This window comes from Canis lupus, chromosome 28 (genome assembly GCF_011100685.1).
Source record: "Canis lupus familiaris isolate Mischka breed German Shepherd chromosome 28, alternate assembly UU_Cfam_GSD_1.0, whole genome shotgun sequence".
Lineage (NCBI taxonomy): Eukaryota > Metazoa > Chordata > Mammalia > Carnivora > Canidae > Canis > Canis lupus.
The window spans coordinates 17,734,441-17,754,636 of record NC_049249.1 but is presented as its reverse complement, the minus strand read 5'-3'; the positions used below and the strand labels follow the sequence as shown (position 1 = coordinate 17,754,636).

At 39.0% G+C, this 20,196-nt stretch overlaps 1 long non-coding RNA gene across 5 annotated transcripts in view; it reads left to right on the top strand.

The window, feature by feature from the left end:
• The first annotated feature begins 50 nt into the window (after positions 1 to 50).
• LOC111093071 overlaps positions 51 to 20,196 on the top strand; it is a 61,892-nt gene continuing 41,746 nt past the window's right edge. For 3 of the 5 annotated variants that reach the window (XR_005380273.1, XR_005380274.1, XR_005380275.1), the window contains exons 1-3: positions 51 to 148; positions 7,468 to 7,617; positions 14,960 to 15,128. This is a non-coding gene — a long non-coding RNA (uncharacterized LOC111093071). Of the gene's footprint in view, positions 766 to 4,225; positions 4,263 to 7,467; positions 7,618 to 14,959; positions 15,129 to 20,196 lie in introns of all 5 variants that reach the window. The other 2 variants (XR_005380276.1, XR_005380277.1) reach the window with 2 other exon arrangements.

Sequence of the window (20,196 nt, the reverse complement as noted above, 5' to 3'; positions counted from 1 at the left end):
TCTGTTGATTCAATAAATGATTACTGGAATCTTATTATGACACGGGGCACCAACCAGATTCTAAAGCAACATGGGCAAATAAGGCAAATATGTCCTCAAAGAGCTTCCATCTAATTGAGCAAATAATTACAAGCATGATAACTCTTAGGTGAGATAAGGACAGAATGTCATATCTATCTGGGAAATGAAGGATGACTAATAATGGATTAGCTGCGATGTAGATACTAAGAGGAAATAATACACAAAAAAGAATTTGGAAAAGGAAAGTAGGTGATATACCTTGAGGAACTGAAAGAACCCCAGTGTGACTATAGCACTGAGAACAGGGGTGAAGCAGAGTGCCTGGTTGGGATGAAGAAGAGGTTGGCATAGGTCAGACTTCACAGACCATTTAAAACTCAACATCTTGGTTCAAACACGAAACTGAAAGAATGCTTGAAGTGTTTTATAAGAGAGAAATGAAATGATCAGATTTGACTCTCAAAAGACAACTCCAGCTTCTGTTTAGAGAATAAATTGAAGAAAGAAAAGGGTGCAGATCTAGTGGTCCTTTAGCAGGTTAATGCAATCCAGAAGAGGGATGATGATGTGGACCCCAGGAGGCAGCAGCCATGATGGATGGAGACGGGTGATCTTAATATCAATAATCATAGTGGCAAAGCTTTTTGCTATTCTTAATCCCTTACACAGCTGCTGAAAATCTTTCTTCTTGTCCCTTCTCCCTTGCTCAGTGAGGATAAAGGATTGCTGATCACCGTTCATTCTGTAAGACCTTTCTCCACATAAGATCTGCATTATAACATTTCTCGTGTTCTTTCTTTTCCTTTGGTCACACAATCACATTTATTTTTATCTTAACTCTCAGGGTACATAAATTCAAATTCTTTAAACTGTTGTTTAAAAAAAATACTTTGGGGGGTGGTGGAATGAGTCCCAAGCTTTGAAAGGTGAACATGAATTCGTCATTTTCCTATCATGCAAGGGACACTCATATTTTCCTTGGTTTCTGTAGAAACACTGCATATGTTTAATAACCTAGTCATGAAATGCTAGAAGTTTATAGTTTATAAAGCAATATTTCTATTCTGTTTGCTATAATTTGATGAAAATATGATAGGACAGAATAAAGTTGTCTGCAAATGCACTTCTTTTGAGGCATGAATATAGGATTTTTTTCCTCTGTTAGGCAAGGTAGGAAGCTCAGAATGGTCACTTCTCTGGAACATATCCAGTTGTTGCCATGGAGGTAGGAATAGTATTGATTTCCTCAGACATGTCCCCTGGCTTGATCTTCAATTTTTTGCCCCATTTCTACAGATCACCTCATCTCACAGGGAGAGAAGTAAGGATTAAGGAGATAGCTTGTGTGACTTTATATAGCTCCTCAGAATAAAAGGGCTATATATATTCAATACATTATGAATCTGATGGTGTTTGCATTCATGATTTTTGCAAACATTGACTTAGCCCCTGAGCTTCTTGTTTTCTAATTTTGCATCAAGAGAGGAATTCAGCATTCGACCCCCAAGTAAGATATTTTTGTTAGATCAGGAAAAACAGGAGGAAGGTGGCCTTCATTCATGGTTTATCTTCTCACGGTCAATTCCTTTCTCTTTTACCAAATGATCACTCTCTGAATCCTTTCTCTCATCTCATGCAGACACAGCCCTACCTCTAAGTGACTTCACAAAATGATTGTGTACCTCCTAGTTACTGCTTGTTACCCTTCCATGATCTCCACACCCAACACACATCTTTGCTTCTCTGTTAATCATATGCTGGCTTTGGGAATTAAGAAGGAAGAACACTACAAGGAAAATCTAAGAGTGATATATTTTCTGCTATTTGCCTCATGATCCTGTACACTGATCCCTTATTGAAGGCTTCTGTATTATGTTTGATGTTTCCTGTTATGTTACATTTGATGGAAGTGGCAGGCTGAGAGTGACATTTCGCCTAAGTGTGTCAGGCAGTTGGGAGTAGCGAGAGGCTGCTTTGAGTAATTCCATGAAGACGCCTCAACCCTGACCTTTAATTGCTTTCATAGCCCTCAGCCCTGTCTCCTGCGATTTAAAACCATGATGAGATGGGTCCACGTTCAAGGTAGCTTTGTCAGGCTTGAGGAGTAATCTCACATTTTCATTTCTTTACTCTTGGCAATCTTTTCTGTGCTGAGCAATACAGGACAATGGAGAAGTCAGGTGTGTGTGTGTGTGTGTGTGTGTGTGTGTGTGTGTGCAGGGGCAGGCAGGGTTTGGAGTGAGACCTCAACTTCTCCAATATTCCTGCCTAGAGCATTATTTATACCCATAATGATGAGGATGGGCCAGGGTACTACAGACCTGCAGCCACTTGTATCACTTCCCATGACCTGCACTAAAGCTTGAACTCTACCTGTTTAGCCTCCCAGAGGAAACTCTTGTGTTTATTTATTTGTGATTTATGAAATTGTACCTTTGGCAAACTGCTGGTTTTGGGGAGCAAGCACACAATTGGAACCAGCCTGTAAGTCCCGTAAAGACCAGTATAGCAATCAACAGCTTTTGTCAGCAGGAACTGACTCAATGATGCCACTTGCTTCATAGCAATCAGGGCAGGGCTATTTACAAAGATGGGGCCTCCTCTGAGCCCCCAGAGGAAGGAGGTCAGGGTTTCTTCTTTAAAGACTCACAAATCCTCTTAGAGAAGTTCCATGTTCTTTGTCCTCCTGAGACTTGATTCCTGACAGCCTGGAGAGAAAGTCCATTCCTAAGAACTCTGGGAAAATCTCGGTAAATCCACTTTAATATAGAGCCTCCTGTGCCTAGCCCAGGGTGGTGCATGGGGCAGGTGAACACATGAACCCTTTATCTTCTGTGTAAAGATATACATTGTATCTCCTTTCGATCCTTGTCTCAAGGACTTTAAAAGGGCAGTTCCCATGGCCTCGTTAGCTGACAAGATGGAGCAGGGGAACCGGCCCCAATCAGGCTGTTGGCTTTGCGAATGAAGGAAAATAGCAAAGCTCTTGCCAGAGAAAGGGTGGTTGGGGAATCTGTGACATTTTGAAAATGTATCTTGCTGTGCTCTTTGTCTAAAACACACTACACAGAAAGTGCCTGATGATACGTCATCTTATACATAGTTTTCATTATGACTCTCTTTAGAGCTGAAGAATGGTGAAGACCAACCCCCCACACACTCTCTGCTTTAGCCTCACCACCCTTAGCACCCCCACCAGCCACAAATATATCTGTTCCCTTTCACTCTCCTTGTCAGAGTGGAGAACGAGAGGATCAAATATGTATTCATTTAAAATTGGGACCACAGTTATTGAAAGCTACACTTTCTACCTTATTGACTTTGTTACTTTAGGCATTTCATTGACATATGTGTTGGGCCTGGTGATTAATGAGTGGTGGCTCTGTTTTTGCTATTATAATTATGGATGCTACATTCTCTGGGCCTTGGTTTCTTCATCTCTAAAGCAGGTTAAAATTTTACCAAGGAGAACTAGTGTGAAGATTAAATGAAATAATACATTATGACTCTCTCTGACATCCCCATAGCTACATAGCAAGGTACTCACCCTCTGTACCTTCATGGGTCCCTCTGCCCCTATGATAGCTCTTTCTGATTTTGATCATAATTATCCATATACTTGTGATCACAACATGACACTAAGCTCTTGAAGGCAGGAGTATTAGTCATTTTGGGCTTCTATAACAAAAATACCATAGACTGGATGGCTTGAACAATATGTATCTCTCACAGTTCTGGGGGCTGAAAAATCCAAGATCATGGCACCAGTAGCTATGGTGTCTGGTGGGAGCCCACTTCCTGGTTTGTGATGTCCATTTTGTCATTTCCTCGCATGGCAGAGAGGGAAGGATCTGGTCCCTTCATCTCCCTATAAAAAGCACTAATCCCATTATGAAGGCCCTATCCTCATGACCTAATCTAACTGTAATTGCCTCCCAAAGCCCCACTTCCAAATACCATCATATTGGAGATTAATGATTTAACATATGAATTCAGGGGGACACAACCATTCAGTCTATAGCACCAGGGAAATTGGCTCTGTCTAGATTGGACCATAGTAATTAACAAGTATTCAAAAATACGTATTGTGTGGATGGGGGGGATGGATGGACAGATGGACAGATGGAAGGAACAGTAAGGTTTTTGGCTCTTAATATAATCTGAATAAAAACAGTAATGTCCTTCCTCTTAATATCACCCCCAGGATATTCTATTAGTATGCTCCTGACAGTGCTTCTCAGGTAAGGCTCAATTTCTAGTCTCTTTTTTCTTCTTTCCTAAAGTCATCAGACCCAATATGTGTCTTATTCCTAATAGAAAGCTAATGGCAACTGGCTGTCTAGGTAAGAAAAAATAAAGCAATCTCACAGCCACACTGGCACTAAATTGCTAATGACCAGCACAGTTTAATATATTTTTCCATTTAGAGATAATTTGCATTTTAATCAGTGACAGTACCTTAACCAAAGGATGGGTATATAAAGTGGCTTTTCAGGACTCAGCATTTTCAAGCTGGATCTTTCTATAGTATCCACCATAACAACTACCACCCACCCACCCATCTATCCTAAGACATTTAAGTATAAAATTAGTTATGAACCAGAACACCCATGCATCTGCTTTGTTCCCTCCTTGGCCAAAAAGAAGCCTGTCACCAAGTTATAGTATATTCCCAACAACCCGAAATATATACTTACGACATGTATTTGAGGTTTTTTTCCATATAAGGTAAGGGATGGAAGAGGAGTTCTTCCTGGGTGTTTTTTCCTACAACTGAATAGCTGGTCCTCCTCTGAACAGGGCCAGCCCTCAGGCAGCACCGTCACTACAAAATGAAGGTAGCCACACCCAGAATCAAACCACATGGACTGACAATTAGAAGCCGACTTATGAGAGAGAGGTGGGAACATTGAAATCTAGACTCTCCTGGAAAGGGTGGGACATGGGACTCTCCTGTACCTGTGGATAGCTAAAGAGGCTGCCTTTGCCCTCCAGGATTAGCCCCTTGACAAGTCTGGTCATGTGCAGCCAGCTCTATATGAAGCTTAGGACACAAAGGCACTGTCCTGTTCAGCAAACATCTCAGCAAAAGCCATGTAACAAAGGGATAGTCTTGCTTCCAATGATGTTGAGTAAGGGAAAGTGAGTTTTACTTTTGTGGCCACTGAAATGATTTGCCCCAAATCACCTATCTGTTAATAAGACAGAGCAGACCCATGTTTATGCCTTAAAAAATTGTATACACCATTTCTAAAATACTTTTTTAAAGTTACATTTGATTACAACAAATCAATGTGGTAAGCAGGGTAGAGCCAACACTTCCATTATATAGATAATGAGGATTATAGTGGTTTAGTCACATAGAATTTTCTAGAGGATGTAGTACAAGAGTTCAGTTATACCAACTCATACTCTGGTGGGTTTTTTATGTTTTTTGTTTTTTGTTTTGTTTTGTTTTCCTGTTTTTTTTTGGGGGGGGGGCCGGCTATTTGTTTGTTGTTTGTTTGGGGGTATGATTTCGCACAAAATGCCCTCTATTCTCTTTTTGCAGTGGGAGAGCAGCGTAAGTCCTGCTCTCAGAAAGTACCCTTCTCTGCCAGCATTTAGCAGGTGATCTTGGGCATTCCAGGTGATGGCTCTGGGCTTCAATTCTCCATCTTAAGTATGAGGAGGGGATGCACCATGTGGTTTCTAAGAAACTTCCCAGCTGCCTTTAAAAAACTGTCATGACCTTTGTTTATATTTCTTGACAGGCAATACCCAAGCAACAAATTCATACATGGTCTGTCCATAATCTTCTAGTTGCCCTTAGGCCCATTTCCACTTTTCTAGTTTCCTACTGTTATTTATGTTTATTTTTGCATAAGGTGCTCACAAGCACCCTGTCAAGAAAGCAGCAGAAGTTTCATGGCCCAGACTTGTAGGTTCTTTGGCACAAGAATTTAGGATATGGGGGGATCCCTGGGTGGCGCAGTGGTTTAGCGCCTGCCTTTGGCTCAGGGCGCGGTCCTGGAGACCCGGGACCGAGTCCCACGTCGGGCTCCCGGTGCATGGAGCGTGCTTCTCCCTCTACCTCTCTCTCTCTCTCTCTCTCTCTGTGTGTGTGTGTGTGTGACTATCATAAATAAATTTAAAAAAATAAAGAATTTAGGATATGGGGTCTCGAGTGACAGACCTGGGACTGAGTCAAGGTTCACTAAAATCTCAGTAGCAGCCTATAAATAGTAGTTCTAGAGCATATTAGTATTAGTGTTCAGAAACCAGGACCTGGGGGGATTAACTGCTCCTCGCTGCTGGCCAGGGCTCAACTTAGTCTAACACAACTATAGGACAGTGAGCCCTAATGTAGCAGGGACAGGAGGAGGGAAGGGAGGGAGCATATTCACTATTATAAATGTTACTAGGTTATATTATAATTTAGTATTTGCAAATGTACATTTTGTCTTTGTGATACACAAAGGAGAAACTCTGCCAAATTGTTATGGTTTCTGGGGATGCTTGCACATGCCAGATTTTCCAAAAGGGAAGGAGATTCCTATGTTTCTCCGATGCAGACGTAGGGTTTCAAAACTGGGAAATCCACGTGTAGCTTTGGCATGTGAGACCTGCACAAGTCCCTTCAACTCCCACGGCCTCAGTCTCCTTCCAACTGAAATGAAAGCTGGTCCTCCAGCCTTATGGAACACAGCAGGGGGAGCGAGGAGGCCCTCCTCTGTGCCCTTACTCCCCACCCAGCCCTCTGGCTGCCTTCACACCCATCCATGCCCCTTGAAGCCGCCCTGCTCCCCCTCTCCTTTGCTGCTGATAGCTGCCCTGCCAGGGGAGGTACTGAGAATTGCTAGCCCTGTTACTTCTTCCCCCACAGCAGGCACCAGGGATGCCAGTCACCGAGCCTTGACCTGGCTCTCTCCGAGTGTTTCTCTAGGCCTGGCTGAGAATAGCACACCTCATCTCAGAGATTTCTGACCTTTTCTCAACGTCTCCTTGCTGGCTGCCTCTGTCCTTTCTAAAAGCTTCATATTGATGTTTGGCCCTAATAGAGAAACGTAAACAAGAGATAGATAAAGGTTAACAATACCCAATCAATGCTGCAGAGAGAGGCAGCACAGGGAGGGATGTATTGAAAGGCCAAATGTAAAGAGAGTTCTATTGACAATTTAATTGCATTTATTCTTTCCTCTTATATGTTGAACTAATAACAGGGCTGCCTGATACCCTTTCATTTTAGCTACGGTGGCTTCTTTTTAGCAGAAGAAAAGCTGACATGCAAATAGATGCAGTATCATTTTATTAATTTTTTCAAACTAACTCTTTCTCAAATATACTCATAGATTGCCTATTTTCCATGGCATTCTAAGGATGGTATTCTAAGTGATTCTCCCAATCCCTGAAATAAACTCCTTTACCTTTTATCTCTTCTTTTTCTGTTATACCTGATCCACCTAGGGAAGCACAATTCTGCTGCTGTACCTCCTGGGAAGCATGTCCTGAGGCCCACCTTACAAGTGATGCCCCTGCCTCTGTCCTGGCCACCCCATCATGGCTCCATTGATATCTGTGTTCCCTCAGTCCAGAACTTTCACCCAAACTCATAAGGTGAGCAAAGTAGATGTTAAACAGTTGATAGAGGAGAAAAGTGAGGCTCAAGAGGATGATTTGCATTTCCTGGGGTAGTACAAAATGTCACAAGATTTGGAGTTAGAAGTTCATTCTTATATCTACATTCTACTATATTTTTCTACTGTGTTACATACTTCTTTTAGTTTCTTATACAAACAGCAGGCAATGAACTAGTCTATAGACAATACCTAGCTATACCTAAAACACACACACACACATAGTAAAAGAAAAAAGGAAGGAAGGAAAGAAGGGAAGTAGGGAGGGAGGGGAGGAGGGAAGAAAAGAGGAAAGGAGGGTCACTATGACAATAAATGAACCAGTCATTGGCAGGATCCTATGGATGAGGACAAACCTCTCTAATTGATTCCAATATTACTTTTTCTTTATTATAACTTATTTTGCCTCACTCCTTGTTCCCCACACCTCTGCATGTCTATGACCTAGCATTCCAAGAGTGAAAACTAAATATCCTCTTTTTCTTTTGAAGAATTTGGTAGGTTAGAACCTAGAATTGAAAACACAGGGAACAACAGGAGTGTGGCTTAACAATAACAAAGTCTATTATGATAATTCTTCCTTTACTACCTGTTTGTATGATCAGGATTCCCAATATTTGATTATTTGATTTACCAATTTCAAATTATTAAAACACATATGTGGCAGTATATTGGGATGACATGAATAGAAACCTGTTTTTTTTTTTTTTTTTTTTTATACCTTGCCCATTATGAGGCTTGACCATCCATGTGGCTTGTAGATAGCACAAGTCATGTCTAGAAACCTTCTATCCCAAGACAGGTGTACAGAATAAAGGTTGTATTTGAGTAGAGATCCTGCAATTCAATAACTACATGGTTCTTTTCAAAAGTGGAGAGAAGGAAATCAAGGTTTCTGCTCCCTCCAGAGTGGGAAAGGAGGGCAGAGGGTGCCAACAACTGGGAACCAATCTTTATTCTATGTTCTTCTCCATTTATATGCTGCAGGAAGAGAAACAGCAAAATACTGTTGCATCAAAGAAAATTGCATCAATTTTTAATTATGCACTTAATCATCCTCTTCCAGAAGGGCAAGCTGTCTTTCATGACATTTTTACATATTTGAAGGCAGCACTGTGTGATCACAGGGCAGGATGTTGGGTTTATTAGATGTCACAGACAATTTCAACTGACACTGATGGGTTGATTCAAGGGACAAGAGCCTTTTAAGGGGTGTGAGTACCAGACACGGAAGAGACATGCAATGCCTGGCCTCAGTATTTTTCTTCTTTTGTTTATTCACTCAGTTAATTTGCTAAGACAAATTCCACGAGGTATCATATTCTAAATGTCAGCAATGTAGAAATGAAAGACAGTACCTACTCTGAAAGAACTCACAGTATAATTATGGGTGCAAACATCAATAAATAGGTTAAAAATGAGAGCAATATTAATGGAGGCACAGACAGGCAAAGATTATCTCGATCTGGGCCAAGTAACTGTGAAAGTTTCTGGCTTCCTAGAAAAAGATTTGGCAGGTTATGAACAGGGTTTGGGGGGACAGGTAAGAGTTGGGAAAGGAGGCAGTGTGATATTGTGTGTTTGTGTGTGTCCCTTTAGTGCACACTTTGGAAGAAAAGGGGGTGAGCTCCAGTTAGAGGGAACAATGCCTACAAAAGCCTGTAGACACTTTTTTTAAAAAAGTTAACATTACACCCTACCTGCTAGGGCCGACCAAAAGCAAATATGGTATGCAGATGCTGAATATTGTCCACAGCTGTTTCAATACAGAACCTTTGTTTCTGTAAGTGATCGAATGCAACCAAGGGAAGATATCAGGATAAAGCTGGGATCCTTGTGGTTGACTCTAGTCTGACTCTTGAAATGTGTCATTTTTTAGAAGTGCCTTCCTTAATCTTTTGTTGTTGCTTATAGGCTGGCTTTTTTTTTTTTTTTTTTTTTTTTTTTTGCACTGTGGTAAAATACGTATAACACAAAATTTACCATCTTGCCTTTTTTAAATGCACAATTCAGTGGCAGTAAATACTTTCATGGTATTTTGCTACCGTCCCAACCACCCATCCACTAAACTTTTTCGACTTTGCAAAGCTTAAACTCTATTCACTGAACAATAACCGCCAAGTCCCTGGCAATCACCATTCTAACCTCTTGTCTCTATGAATTTGACTATTTGACTACTCTAATTACCTTACATAAGTGGATAATATACTAGTTGTCCTTTTGTGACTGACTTCTTTCATTTAGCATAGTGTCCTCAAGGTTCATCTATGTTGTAGCACATGTCGGAATATCCTTCCTTATTAAGGCAGAATAATATTTCATTGTAAAGTATATACCATATTTTGTTTATCCATTCATCCATCAGTGGATACATTGCTTTTACCTCTTGGTATTGTAAATAATACAGCTATAAACATGGGTGTACAAATATGTCTTTGAGACCATACTTTCAATTTTTTGAATATATATATACAGAAGTGGAATTGGTGGATCTTATGGGTCTTTGCTTTAACAGTGAAGATTAGAGTGTAGCTAGGCTGATTTTTGTCTTGCGAGGATCTTTGAATTCCAAGTGAGAAAACATGGGCTCTCATCAAATTTGTATCATTCATTTGACATGTAACCTTGAATAAGTCACTTTAACATTTTGCACCTTAGTTTCCACATCTGTTAAAAAAGGAAGTTGGATTAAATATTATCTGAGCCCATTTTAGCTCTAATATTCCACAGTTCTACATTTATGCAGGCTGTGGCTCCAGTCAGACTGATGAAGACAATGAACTCAGTTTATCCATTCTGACCCCACTACACACCAATGACCTTGCCTTGTCCTAGATAGGGAGGAATGGCAGACAGTGACTACTTCATTTTTTAAAAAGATTTTATTTATTTATTTATTCATGAGAGACAGAGAGAGAGACAGAGAGAGAGAGAGAGAGAGAGAGGCAGAGGGAGAAGTAGGCTCCATGCAAGGATCCCAATGTGGGACTCGATCCAGGGACTACAGGATCATGCTCTGGGCCAAAGGCAGGCGCTAAACCATTGAGCCACCCAGGGATCCCCTGACAGTGACTACTTCTGAGGGCACAACAGTGAGTGGTCTAGTTAGAAAAGTAAATTTAAATGTGCATTACTTAAATCATACTGCATTTTGTTGTCTGGTTATGGGCTAGTACTATACACAAGATCTTTTGGAAGAGACAGTTTATTAATTTGGAGTGAAGTTTCTGGAGCAAGACCATCTGGGTTTAAATCCTGGACTTCTACTTATTAGCTATATGACCTTAGGAAAGTTGTTTAATGCCCTGTGCCTTAGTTTCCAGACTGTAAGAATAATATACATGTCATGGCATTGTTGTATTAAACAAAGCAGCTAGAACAGAGCCTTCTCCTTGCCCATGATATTCTCCTTTGGCATTGTTCATATTTATCTCCCTCTTTGGTAAATTCTGCTTCTCTTTGCTTGGCAAATACTAAGTGTTGGGAATTTATATTCTGGACCTCTCAGATTCTTTGCCTTCACTTTTATTTTGATCCCTGTTTCTCATCCCTTCACCCCCTTACATATGTCCCTAGTTCCTCCCATTAGTGTTATTTTTCTTGATTTTATTCTTTTGCCTCCCCATTTCACCACTCATTCTTTTAATTTATCCTAACACCTTCTGGTCTTTTGCTCGTTTTCTTTATCTTTCTCTGCTCCTACAAGGAGATAAGCTCCTCTCTGCAGGTGAAGCACTTATGATTCTCAAATAAAATGAGGTCACAGATAAGATGCTCCCATAAAGGCCCAGGATACTCCTTAGGGCTCCTCTGAGATCTTGAGGAAAGGAGAAGTAAAGCTTAATTTTAAATAGTTGTACCTGCTTCTCAAATCTCGTATCTGTCAATTTTACTTTATCAATTTATTCTCTTGAGTAAGAAATAAAATAAGGGTTTATTCAAGGATCCTTTTTTCCCCCCCAAAGGAATGATTTTATTACATAACAACAAGGCCATTTTCAAACCTTAGAGCCATAGCTGTATTTTTTAAATAGCATCTAATATCTATGATTATCCATGATCATCCACAAAATGTCTTTTTATGAGTGGTTTCTTCAATCAATGTGTAAAGCAAAGGTTCATTGTCAGATTTGGTAGCTATCTCTTAAGTCTCTTTCAGCCACTTCTAAAGTAAAAAAAAAAAAAAAACAACCTCTTTTCCTTTCCTCTTTTAAAAACATTTCTTATATTTTGAATGAACTGGATGGTCATTGCACATTCTGAATTTGCCTAATTATTTCCTCATAGTGTCATTCAATTGTCCCTCTATCCCCTGTGTTTCCGCCATGGCCTGCAGACTTAATTCCTCCTAAAGGCTTCATTGGATCCGGGTTAAGACTTGGCAGGAATGCCTCACAGGTGGCGCTGTGTAGTGCAGGCTACAATACACCAGGAAACATGTAACGTTTGTCTCACTTTTGGTGATGCAAAGATTGATCGGTGGGTTCAGGTGGTGACAGCCATATCTCTGCATTGTTCTGTGATTTGGCAGCAGAGCCTAGATTAGGTCATTTATTTCAAGTATCATGGGCAGTGACTGTCTAGCCTTCATGGAAACTCAATAAATACTAAATGACCAGGGTGGATAAATAAACACTTCCCTCCTGCCTGGAGCCCACTCTCCCCTTAGATATTAACAATGATGCTGTCATTTACAGACTGCATGTGCAGTTGCCAGGGACTATTCAAGACACTTTACAAATCTTAACCCATTTATTCTCACAACACTCATCCACATTTTACAGATGAAAAACCTGAGATACGAAGAAGTTAATTAACTTGCCAAGTTCACATGGCTGAAAAGTGAAAGCTCAAACTCAGGCAGCCTTCAAAAGCCCACTCTTAACCCTCCCCACCAATTCCTGTCGAGATCACCTCAAACCTTACTTTTCCCAAAAGCCCAGCCTTGACTGTTTCAGTCCTTTCTATATTCCATGTGACACAATGTAGTAATGAAATTATGAAAGGTTCTATAGCCTGTATTTCTATGCTGCAAAAAGCATACCCCACCTGAAAATATGAGACGTGAAGTCAGGAGGGGAAAACTTATCTTAGGCTGTCACTTTCTAGCTCTTTGTCTTGGGGCTACTTAAATTCTGAGAGTCTAGTTTTCTGCCATAACAGTATTTTTCTCTTGAACTTCTTACGAAGGTCCAGTGAAGAACTATGTAACTTTAAGGCACTGCCTCAGTGCTTCAATCCTCTCATTCATTTATTCCCTCTCCCTCTTTCATACACAGCCTCCCTATAATTAGACATAAAGTTATCACACTCAGGTGCCACCTTGTCTCTTCCTTTTTTTCTCTCCAATAGCTTTTACTATTTTGCTATTTACTAACCACCAAAGCTTTATTCCCCAATGGACTCTCAGCCCAAAGATGACTCAAGATCCCAACAGGTCATCCAGCCCTGGAGAGCTGCTACATCTAGCACTCTGACAGTATTAAATTGAAGGCAAAGAACACCATTTCTATCAAAGTCACATTGATTAGGATTCTTCTGAGTTACATCATTCAGACATGAGAAATGTGCTTCTCATTCAGAACTAGCCTTGAGGTGCATGATGAGGTTGGCGAGAACCTCTTTGGAATCTAATCTTTTCACTCCTTTTCCCCCTACATGTTGAATTCCCTTGATCCCTGGATCTTCTTCAGGGTAAAACAATCTTTTATTTGTGTGTATGTGCATGTGTTACTATAAAATGAGGTTTACGTTTTATCTATCTCTAGTGCAGATGAGCAATTTGATTGAGGTCTTCAGCTGACTATAATTTTACACAAGGCATTAACTCCAATAGGTAGAAGCCTTAGACATGCCATTGGTGTTAGGGACATATGTGAAGGGAATTTGAGACAGAAACACTTTCCAGAACTCGTCAAAATGATTAAGAATCAGATAACTCCTATTCTACCTATATATAAAGCTATTCCATTCTCGATGTACAGACTGAGAAATTCTGAGTAATGATTTCTCTAGTGAATCTTCAGGAATTGTCCATAAGATGAGCTGATTCTAGTTTAAAGATTATTTGCCACAGTGCAATCAGAATTAAGCTTCTCAAGTCTATTATTTGGGTCTTCAGTTTGCAAAATGACACACCTAATTGTTATGTGTCCATTAGAGTCAATTTAATAAGATTTTTGTGAGCATCTAGGCACAGTAGGTCACTTAAGCCAAGAAAGACACAGGCTGCCCCTCTCTAGATGTTGCATGTGCAGAACCATGTAGAGAAACAGGAATGGACAAATCTGAGCCAAATCTTGGCACCAAAACTTACTAATTAAGAAATTATTTAACCTCTCATGCCTCAACTATTTTTTCTGTAAAATAAAAATAATTAATTGAATACCCCAGATATTTTGTTTTTTGAATAACTTAAAAGACACAAGAATCATGTTGTAACCTGAAACTAATGTAACATTATGGGTCAAATACACTAAAACAATAAGAGAGAGAGAAAATGAGACAGACAATGTAAGAAAGTGCATGGCATATCATGGTCTCTCAACAAAGAGAAATTTCCTTTTTGTTTATAATATAGTGTACATTGTGATAAGTTTCATAGCATAAGTGAAAAGTATCACAAACCTATGGGAGGAAATTAATTTAAAGAGATGTTTGTCAGATTGTATCATTATGTCCAATGAGACCCATATATATAATGCCTTCAAAGACAAATGCCTTCTTCTCTTAGAAAAATGCCTTCAAAGACAAAAGTTTCTAATTGAGACTCTCCACCATGTCAGAGAATCTTATGTTTGCCCATGAGAGGGATTTTTTTCTCTCTTGGCTTTCTATACCATTCCCTCTCAGCCAGGCAGCCAGCCTATCGGGGTCCATGGACACTATTCCTAAGCTTTACCATGCATCATCCCCGATCAAAACCTATGCAACTTTATGGGCTTGCCACGTTTCAAAGAAAATCTCTCTCTCGTCTCTCTCTCTGTCTCTGTCTCTGTCTCTGTCTCTCTCTCACACACACACACAGAGTCTTATGGGGTGGGTTTGTTTCATTTTGGGAGCAGTGACCATTCACTCAAATTCCTGGGCTTTTGGTTTCTGTTTACTGTTTTGAAGAAAACATAGATCACACCTTATTTCCTCACTCATTGTTGCTTATGTTTGGGGTTTTTTGTTGTTGTTGTTGTTATTGCTTGATTTTTTTCTTTTCTGTTTTTCCTGTTACTTTTGGAATAAACGCACTCTTACTAAATACTTAAATACTATGTGCTCTGAACTGTTCAGAAATAACCAGACACTTTCCATATTCTGTTGTGTTTCAGAGAAGTGAATAGATGGCTGGTTGAAGCACATGGAAGTCCATATACATCCAAGAAGAGGCTTCTACAAATTTCACATGGATTCTCAGAACCAAAACTACATTGCCAGAAAAGATCCACCTTCATTCTGTCATGCACAACAGTGTTTACTTGTTCCTTACAAGAAAACAAGGTAAGTGAGTAAGTGAATATTTGGGTTCCCAGCAAATGCAAACATTCACTGGTCAACCCTATATGAAGAGAGATCCAAGTATATGTACTAGACAGGTTTATCTCATGTTGAAAAGTTTTGTTGGGCAGACCTGATCGACACTGCAAATTCTGTGCACCAAAGAATGCATCTGTGTCTGAAATAGGATAACTTCATTTCTTTTTAAAACTTAACCTGTGCTTCAGCCATTAGAAAGGACAAATACCCACCATTTGCTTCAACATGGTTGGAACTGGAGGGTGTTATGCTGAGTGAAGTAAGTCAATCGGAGGACAATCATCATATGGTTTCACTCATATGCAGAATATAAGAAATAGTGAAAGGGACTATAAGGGAAAGGAGGGAAACTGAGCGGGGAAAAATTAGACAGTAGGACAAACCATGAGAGACTCCTGGCCCTGGGAAACAAATAAGGTTTGCAGAAGGGGAAGAGAGTGGGGAATGGAGTGGCTGGGTGACAGGCACTGAGGAGAGCACTTGATGGGATAAGCACTGGGTGTTATACTGTATGTTGGGCAAATTGAATTTAAATTAAAAAAAAAACTCAACCTATGCTGCCTCCCATGTTTCTTATCTTCTTATGACTATAAAACTTGCTTTCTGCACACAAAACCATGTGCCAAATAATTGAAAACACAAGTTTATTTGATTACTTATTGCTTTATAAACATATACACATTACAGAATAAAAAATATCTTTCATGGGGTGCCTGAGTGATTCTTGATTTCAGGTCAGATCATAATCTCAGGTCCTGAAATTGCACCCCATGTGAGGCTCCATGCCCAGCTTGGGATTCTTTTCTCCCTGTCCCTCTCCTCTGCCGCATCCCTGCCACTTATGCTCACTCTCTCACTCACTCTAAAAAAAAAAAAAAAAAAAAAAAAATTCTGTCTTACCACTTTCTATATTGCTTGCATCTACCTGACTGGCAGCCAACAAGACCCTTGAATATGTTCATCTTACCCTACACACCAGAAGAAGCAAAAAAGTACATAATTACACAGAGAACTATACATCTGCTTAGTGTATGTTGTTCTTTTCTCTATCCAACCCCACTGCCATACAAAGACAGATCAGATAAAGTACGAATGGCTTGACATTCTTGAGCAGTAATGTTTTGCTCTATATTTATTAGAATAATTGTTTGTAAACCTCAAGGTTAGATTGAGGATTGAGGGAGAATTTTCTGGTGAGCTACAGATCACTATATAAATGTTGGATGATTGTCATTTTCTTCCCCACATTATTTTCACCTATTTTTTTAATCAAACTCATATATTTTCTTTTCTTTTAAAGACTGAGATCCTAAAGATTTATCCAATCCAGTTATCAACCCCACAATAACAGTCTATAGTCTTTGTGGTCTAAAAAATAAAATGTAAAGACTTTTAGGGAAGATGGCAGAGTAGGAGGATCCTAGGCTTACCTCATCCCACAGATACAACTAGATTACCTCACATCAGTGTAAATAACCCAGGAAATTACCCAAAGATTGACAGAATAAACTCCAGAGCTAAATGTAGAGAAGAAGCCACATCAAAATCAGTCAAGGGACTCAGAGAATAAAAGGATGTAAATTAGGACAGCATATACCTAAAATGTAGGGAGGGGAGGAATAAAGAATAGCTTCAAACTTAAATGACCATCAACTAAAGATAGATTGCTATATACAGAGGATGTTATATGCAAACTGAATGGTAACCACAAATAAAAAACCAATAATAGATATGCAAAAAAATAAAGAGAAGGGAATCCAGGTCTATCTCTAAAGGAAGACAACTTATCATGAGAGAAGACAGCAAGGGAAGAAAGGAACAGAGAACTACAAAAACAACCATAAAACAAGTAACAAAATAGTAATAAATACATACCTGTCAAAAACTACTTCAAATATAGATGGACTAAATGATCCAATCAAAAGGCATAGAGTGACAGAATGAATTAAAAAAAAAAGACCTATTTATATGCTGCCTACAAGAGACTCACTTCAGACATAAAGACACATGCAGATTGAAAGTGAAGAAATGAAGAAGCATTTATCATGCAAGTAGATGTGAAGAGAAAGGGTAGCAATACTTATACCAGACAGGATAGACTTTAAAATGAAGACTGTAGCAACAGACAAAAAAGCATACTATATAATCATTCAGGTGACAAGCCAACGAGAAGATGTAACCATCATAAGTATTTATGCACCCAACATGAGCACCCAAATACTTAAAGCAGTTAATAACAAATATAAAGTAAATAATCAATAGTAATACAATAATAGTAGGGGATTTTAACACTTCACGTACATCAATGGACAGATCAAGCCAACAGAGAATCAACAAGGAAACAGTAGTATTGAATGATATATTGGATCAGATACATCTAATGGATGTATTCAGAACATTCCATCCTAAAACAGCACAACACACACTGTTTTTAAGTGTATAGGGAATATTCTCCAGAATAGATCACGTATTAGGCCACAAAACACATCCCAACATATTATAAAAGATTAAACTCATTCTGTGTATCTTTTCTGACCACAATTCTATGAAACTTAAAATCAACCACAAGAGAAACTCTGAGAAGAGCACAAATGCATGCAGGTCAAACAACATGTTACTAAACAATGAGTGGGTCAGCTAATAAATCAAAGATGATATAAAAAAATACATGGAGAGAAGTAAAAATGAAAACACAATGGTCCAAAATCTTTGAGATGAAGCAAAAGCTGCTCTAAGAAGGAAGTTTAGAGCAATACAGGCCTGCCTCAAGAAGCAAGAAAAATCTCAAATAAAAAAATCTAATCTTATACATAAAGGATCTAGAAAAAGAAGAACAAAGAAAACCAGACATCAGTAGAAGGAAGGTAGTAATAAAGATTAGAGGAGAAATAAATTAAATAGAAAATTTTTAAAAAACACAACAGGTCAATAGATAGTATCAGGAACTGCATTAGTTACCTCAAAAGTTGCCTTGTACAATTACATTCTCTTCTGTTACATTTCTTAATTATGTTACCTTCCAGCAAGATTCTAAGTCTGTAAAGCACCATGTATAAAGATTCAATAAGCCAAGAAGGAATATCCTTTTCTTACATACATTCTGCAATCACCATAATGCAATGCTCATACTTGACAAATATTTGACTGCTTAATAAAACCTGAGCATGCTGAAAAGATACACTGACATAATCTATATAAAGGAAAGCCAGACAAATATAAATATATATTGAATATTTCCATACATATGAAAAATATATAACATATATAAATATATATTACATGTGTTGTTTTTTTAAAAAAAAGATTTTATTTATTCATGAGAGACAGAGACAGAGAGAGAGAGAGAGAGAGAGAGAGAGAGAGAGACTGAGACACAGGCAGAGGGAGAAGTAGGCTCCATGCAGGGAGCCTGATGTGGGACTTGATCCCAGGACCTGGGATCATCCCCTGAGCCAAAGATGGATGCTCAATCACTGAGCCACCCAGGCATCCCTACATGTGTTTTTATATATTTTTAAACTTTTATTTAAGTCAAGAACTAAATGGAAGTAAACCATGACTTACCTACAATTCACTATGTTGGGAAGAGGCAGAAGGCTGAAATGAGTGTTTTGGGGGCCAGATGAGAAGGGAAACTCAGCTGATTATGGTCCATCATTCCCATGACCATATCTGAGAGCCCTTACCTAACATGTTTGATCATGAAAAATCTACATACCAGGGAGAATGTAAGATTGCTTCTATCTGGAAAAATGAGGAATCCTGAACTAAGGCAAAAGAAGAAGAAGGACTTGGAAAAGAGGATTGTCCTTCCTTAGTTCACCCTTCCAGGTGGAAAGTGTGCACATTTTGGTTTTGCTATCCACTTCCATTGATTTTGTGACTCTGTCATGGTGGATTTATGATACCATTATAATACATGCCACATTATTATTTTTTAAACAACAATAAAGTTTAAAAACTGAATAAAAGCTTTGCTCTGTGATTGACCAGATTCTTTCTCAGAATGAAGAAATGGATGAACAAATCACACAGCAAGATTGAGAGTCTGTGGGGGACATTTGACACCGTTTCTTTCGAGGGGGGTATTTGTAACAGTATGCTTCCCTGCACAGTTCAGAGCAGAAAATGCTGCTCTAGGTTTTATAGTTAACTGGCTTTAGGATATTTAAATCTCCAAACTGGGAAAATGACAAACTAAATCAGATTGCTAGTTAGTTGTCTTTGGATAGGATCCAGTTTGTACAGTATTGGCCTGTTCGATGTCTTTAAAAAAATTGGAGTTAATGGTCAACTTTTTAAAATCTGGCATTGTTATATAAGTCTTTGGATTTTTAGTTTTATTTTAAAAATTCAAGATATCTCTAATTCTGTGCAACAATTTGCTGAGTTGAGAAGAGGCTATTTCCTTTAGCTCTCCTATGTTCTTTTTTCTTAAGATTTTATTTATTTATTCATGAGAGACAGACAGAGACAGAGAGATAGAGAGACAGAGACACAGGCAGAGGGAGAAGCAGGCTCCATGCAGGGAGCCCGATGTGGGACTTGATCGCGGGTCTCCTGGATCAGGCCCTGGGCTGAAGCTGGTGTTAAACCGCTGAGCCACCAAGGCTGCCCACTCTCCTATTTTCTATAGTTTATCATAGTCTCGTGGGCACTGAGATTTGCATGCCAGTGGTCATTTAATATAGAGGAAGGTATTTGGGCTTTTTCCAGGATTCTATTCAAAGAAACAAAGCAAAAAAAAAAAAAATGACTTAGTGTCCATATGTTTCAAGAAAAGTTGGAGACAGCATATGTCTTTGTGGAAATATAGAACACTCTTCCATATGTATAGGTAGGCAAAAACATAATATAATTTGAGTCATCATTATAAAATAAACTCAGCCTACTTCATCCATTTATTATTTAATAGCAGTAAGGACCAGGTGTTTGACTTGTGGATTTATTAGACATTTTTTAGTTCATTTTTTTGACGTCTTCTAAGTTCAAATACTCTATTTATTCTACAGTAAATTCTAAGTGTGATTTA